Consider the following 6000-nt stretch of genomic DNA (forward strand, 5'->3'; position numbering starts at 1 on the left):
AAAAAATGAGAAACATCATGCTACCTCTTAAAAAATCCACATACTTGTCGATTGTCATTTGCACGTATTGATCTCCAAGTATGTCATGCTCCTGAAAATTCAATCAATTGTACAAATTAGTATTATGCCAAAATTATTTGTACACAAAATACAAAATTGCATAAGATATACCAAGTATATGTAAAATATTATCAAATGAGTTTTGTATTAATAATTAAAATAGAAAAATCTCCCAAAAAAAGAAATTTCAAGAAAACAAAAATGAGAAATACTATGCTACCTCTTAAAAAATCCACATACTTGTCGATTGTCATTTGCACGTATTGATCTCCAGGTATGTCATGCTCCTGAAAATTCAATCAATTGTACAAATTAGTATTATGCCAAAATCAATTGTAAACAAAATACAAAATTGCATAAGATATACCGAGTATATTTAAAATATTATCAAATAAGTTTGACCAATATAGTAAAATTTTATAATGGAAAAGAGAACATGAAAAAAACGAATGAGCTGTAGGCTGATAAAAAATTATAATAAAAATGCATGTCTATTGTTGTCCTCATGGAATAAACATTATCATCTCAAGAAAAAAAAGTGGTAATTAAGAAGTCATAATATCATCAAAAGATTTAAGGTAAACTAAAAATATGAATCATTATAAAGAAACTTGAGAAATGAGTTATGGAGAAAGAATATGAAAAGTATGGTTAAATGCTTGTGGTGAATTGAATAAAGTATTGAAGTGGAAGAAGATAAAAAGTTTGTTGTCTTCTTTAATTTTTTTTAATATTGTAATTGTAAGAATAAATATTAGGGGACATAAAAGACAATAATGATGATATGATGAGACTTGTAATATGGCTTCTTGAAATCATGTGGTTATATCAAATGTCTTTTAAAAGTGTACTCAATGTTAGCCTTTTTATACTATTTATTATATAGATTTTAAAGAAATAAACAAATATATACTTTAATTTTATGAATTGTGTTAATATGAAAAAATTTAGCCGATTCACTAACATCTATGTTCTCTTCCAAAAATTTCAATTAAAATGTGAAATATAATTGTAAATTATGAAACTTTTATGTGAATTTTGGTAAATTACATCTTTTTTTGGTTTTTTTAGCTCATCAAATATTTAATATATACATTTAGTTTAAGAATATTAATGTTGTCTTTTGATTTTCTTTATTTGTATTTTACACAATATGTAATGACTTTTTTGTAAGGACTTTTAGTAATCATTCAATTTTTTTTTTTTAAGAATCATATCAAATAACCAATAATCTAATAATAATTAATAAATAATAATTAAACAGTCAATAAAAATTAATGGAAATTAACGGGGTATAAAATATTAAATGCTAATGCCATGTGAAATTAAATTAAATGCTTTAATCTAGCCTTTTAACTATATTGTATAGATTTACTTAAGTATTTACAGAATTTGTTTGTAAATTACTTAAATTAAATAAATATTTTCTTTTCCATATATTTTATATTTTCCAAAACCTTATCCTTTACGTGAAATAATTTCATGAACTAAATACGGTATTTCTACCCTTTTAAAATTCTATTATTAGTGTTTAATTTCACAAGTATTTACAGGATTTGTTTGTAAATTACTTAAATTAAATAAATATTTTCCTTTTCATATATTTTACATTTTCCTAAGAAAATATTTTATATGATCGTTAATACTTATTTATCGATTAATTAGTTCTGTAAAACATCTTCTATATACAACAAAGTTATAGTAACAATAATAGTGAGTTAATGCCTTTAAAAAAAAGTAGTGAATTAGTGACAATACAATTTTTTTTGTTTTCAACTTCATTTATTCTTCTTCGTTCTTAATTTCTTATGTATTCAATTTTTTTTTATTTCGAATACATATAATAGTACTCCATATGAAATATCTTGAAATTATTAACTTATAGTTAATACGTATTTTTTTATTGTAGTTTTTTTTTGAGTTAATTAAATTTAAATCTAATGGAATATGGATGGATTTTTAAAGTAAATAAGTGAATTAAATTAATGCAATATAATAATAAATTGGATAATCCACGTCATATTAGTTTGCCAAGTCACATGTTATTGTATACGTGGTTTTTTTTCATCCAATGTGGCATTGTCTATGTGTCATTTTTAGGCTAGCCTTTTAATAGTATTTATAGATATCGTATATTTTATCGGTTTTTATGGATTTGCGTGATTATAACTTGTTAAAATCACAATATGTTACATAAATTCATATTTATGTTCAAGTTAATTACCCCAACCATCTTAGGGCTCAAAACTTAATTTTCACTAACATTTTGACAATAATTCAACTTGATTTCTTAATATTGTTCATAATGGACCCAAAAAATATACATTTTTATATTATAAACTCCAAATTAAATTATAATAATTTCAAAATTTGAAATTCAAACTCATGAACATTCTGGAAAAATACCATGACACTCATAATGTTCAAAACTTAGGTTAAAAATTTCGAAATTTTTTTTTCGAGAAAAAACATCGTTGCGGTTTATCGGTTTTATCAAATATAACCATTAAAATATGAGAAAATTAATTTTAATCAACTTTTCACTTTTAGATCTGAAATATGGGATAAAATGCAACATATGACGTTTTTCTTTAGTCATGAAATATGTTTTAGCATTATAGGCTAATTTAAGTCACTATTTATTGAATTTTTACTCAAAAATTGATAAATCATAAAAAAAAGTTCAAACCATCTAAGAGTTTTACACATACTGAGTAAAAATGCATGTTACAACATATAAAATTTTCATGACCAGATTCGAAATATAACTCATATTAACCTAATAAACCCTTTAAATTCGATTTAAACTCATAAAATTCATATTTTATGCAAAATAACTTAGTTTTTCATGAAATGTAACATGAAACTAGTATATAATATATGTGAAAACATAACCAAAAATCACTGAAAAAATCGAAGTTTAGCTATTTTTCGTCCAAAAATGACATTTTTCTCATAAAAATCACATTTTAATGCCAATAATATATATAATGAACAATAAAATACATAAATCAACCCAATTATCCCAAAAAAATTTTAGGACCAGAAACTTGTAACATGCAAAATTATTTCATGATTTATCTTCATAAATCCTAAATAACAAGTTTTATTTGTTAACTAATTAACTCGGAAAAACAAACCCGATTTTGCATGCAACAACCTTGTGCTCTGATACCACTTGTTAGGATTCATTAATCTCAAATATTTACATATACATAGTATGATAGTTTAATTTAGTCATAAAATTAAATCGGATCTTATGCATGCAAAACAATTACAAGTATAAGGAGAAAATCAATTCTTACATTGATGATTTCGGAATATGGGCACTAGTAAGTTCACCTTCTTACTAGTTTTTGAGCTTTCAAAAGGTGGAAGAACAAGATTCAAGTGGAGAATGTCTCCTAAGGAATTATACCGAAAGTAACACCCTTAATAATAATAATAATTAATATGATCTACTGTTAATTAAAATCTTAGTTAAACTTGACACAAAAATTAGATTTTTGTTATCTTCTTTTTCGGTTAAGAGGAGAGGATTTTATGAGTGTTTCTTTCTCTAAAATATTTCACAAATTGTAGAGAGTTCTTAATTTTTCTTACACTAAAAAATTATGTAGTGAATGGTTGAATAATAAGAGAAAAACTCTTGGCTTTTCTTATGCAAAAACCGGGTGGAGGGAAGGGTAGAGGGCCAATGCATGAGCTTCACATTCTTCCCAAGACAAACTAATGCATGTCTATGAGTAGAGTATAATCATTGTGTTTCCATTTAAAATAAGCAACACAATATAAATCCTTGCCCCCTTTCCATATTTCGGTACATACATAAAATGGAAGGTTCACTTGATTTTGTCATTTGTCAATTTTGTCATATGTCACATGTTACATGACATGTCACAATATAATGTATTTTTAACATATTAAAAATCAACATATTAATAAAATATGTCACATACAAAATTAACTAGTAATTCTCAATTACTTGTACCAAAATGGTTTATCGAATTATAAGTTACAACAACTTGTATTTATAATAAATTATTCAATCTGTTTCAATTGTTTCGTAAACAATAAATTAATCTAAGTAATAAAACAATTCGATTACTTAGACCGTATCTTATTTAATCGAATTACAATGAGACACGTTAATTTTACTCACAAAATCATCCGTCAATTTTAAGCAATTTAATTAACTCGTATCGGCATACGATTAATTAAATGATCAATTAAGAGTATTACCCTATAGGTATAACCTCAGGGCATCAACTGATCACCACCGTCGTACGACAGTAATGTCAAACTCTATTCAGCCAATCATTACCGATATGTGTGGACCAGTTGACTGTAAAGTATTAATTTCTCTCATGTATTCTTAAATATGAGATTTAAATATGTGATCATCATGATCGACAATTGTGATCGCATTATTGTCGGGGACACTCCGACAATTACTTCCTCGTCATCGCTTAACTCGAGATTGCCCAATCCCTTAGGATGCATATAAGGAACCTCATCTTCATTAATGGGCACATCCAGACTTTGATAAGTAGTACCACTCCTCAAAGAAATAACATTAACTTGCTCATGTGCTTGTTTACCTTGAGGAGGAAGATTGTCGGACTGTTTTGAAGGATTTTGAGCCGCCATTTGAGAAACTTGAGTATCCAACATCTTGTTCTGAGCCATTAGTTCGGAAATCTGAGACGTTTGCTTTTGTTGAATCATCAAACTTTGTTGCAAAAGAGCTTTCATCTCAGCCATCTCATTACTTGGAGCTTGAGGAGGAGGTTGCATCTGTTGATTACCACGATTTGGAGGAATAATATAAGCATTATGCGGCGGGGCTTGAGCAAATACATTCTGACTCCTTTCAGGGAATAAGTTAGAATAAGGAGTACCTTGCTTGAAAGTCTGGAAAGCATGTACCTGTTCAATGGTACTCATACACTTGGTTGCAGTGTGGCCATGTATCCCACATCTCTCATAGGACACTTCTTGTTGAACCACATGAACCGTTTCTTGCTTATTAACCAAAGACCGAGTAGTTTTCAACTCGGCTATTTGAGCCGTTAAAGCCTCCAGTTGTGCCGCAATAGCATTGTCTGAACCACTTCCTCTCTTACTTCCTCTGGGGTTACCATTCTAAGCAGTGTAAGTAGCTATCTAATCAATCAACTTCCAAGCATTACCATCATTAGTATTATCATGCAATCTTTCATTGGTAGATGAATCAAGCAAAGCTCTGTGATCGTATTATAACCCGTTGTAAAACTGGTTGTAAAGAAACAAAATCTGGAAGCCATGATGGGGGGATGGATCGAACTAGCCTTTTGAAACGAAACTAGGCTTCATTAAGGTCTTCAGTAGGACCTTGTGTAAAACACGTAATCTGGCTTCTAAGAGCATTAGTTTTATGCGGTAGAAAATACCTCTTGTAGAATGCAAGAGCTAATGAAGTCCAGTTAGTGATTGAATCAGCCTCCATATCCAAGTCACGTAGCCATTCTACTACATCATCTCTCAGGGAGAAAGGAAATAAAGTATGTTTGACTTGATCTTGAGTCACCCCTGAAGTCAAAGGAATAGAACAACAATATGTAACAAATTTCTCCATGTGCTTGGCGGGCTCCTCTCCAGCTTTTCCTTCAAATAAATTTCTCTCTACTAGGCTTATATAGGAAGGCTTCATCTCAAAAGTCCCTTTATCAGTGGTAGGGAGCTTGAAATCTTTAGGAATAGAATCAACCGTGGGTTCGGAATGACTTGCCAAGGTCGGCATATTTAATGTTGTAGGAGTAACGGGTGCAGAAATAAGTGTTCTTCAAAGGACGAATCTTTTGCGAAAGTAAACCGCTCCTAGTCAAGTGTACTCAAGTCTTCCACCAGACTTATTTCTCTTTGAAATTTGTGTCTGTACCAAAAAGTCTTTTCTGGCTC

The 6000-nt window shown here is 28.9% G+C and overlaps 1 non-coding gene across 1 annotated transcript; it reads left to right on the forward strand.

Annotated features, from left to right (window-relative positions):
- Positions 1-5359: 5359 nt before the first annotated feature.
- LOC141625406 (small nucleolar RNA R71) lies at positions 5360-5467 on the forward strand. Its single transcript, XR_012535189.1, has one exon. It is a non-coding gene; the product is annotated as a small nucleolar RNA R71 (small nucleolar RNA).
- Positions 5468-6000: the final 533 nt, after the last annotated feature.

This window comes from Silene latifolia, chromosome X, assembly GCF_048544455.1.
Source record: "Silene latifolia isolate original U9 population chromosome X, ASM4854445v1, whole genome shotgun sequence".
In the NCBI taxonomy this organism is placed as follows: domain Eukaryota; kingdom Viridiplantae; phylum Streptophyta; class Magnoliopsida; order Caryophyllales; family Caryophyllaceae; genus Silene; species Silene latifolia.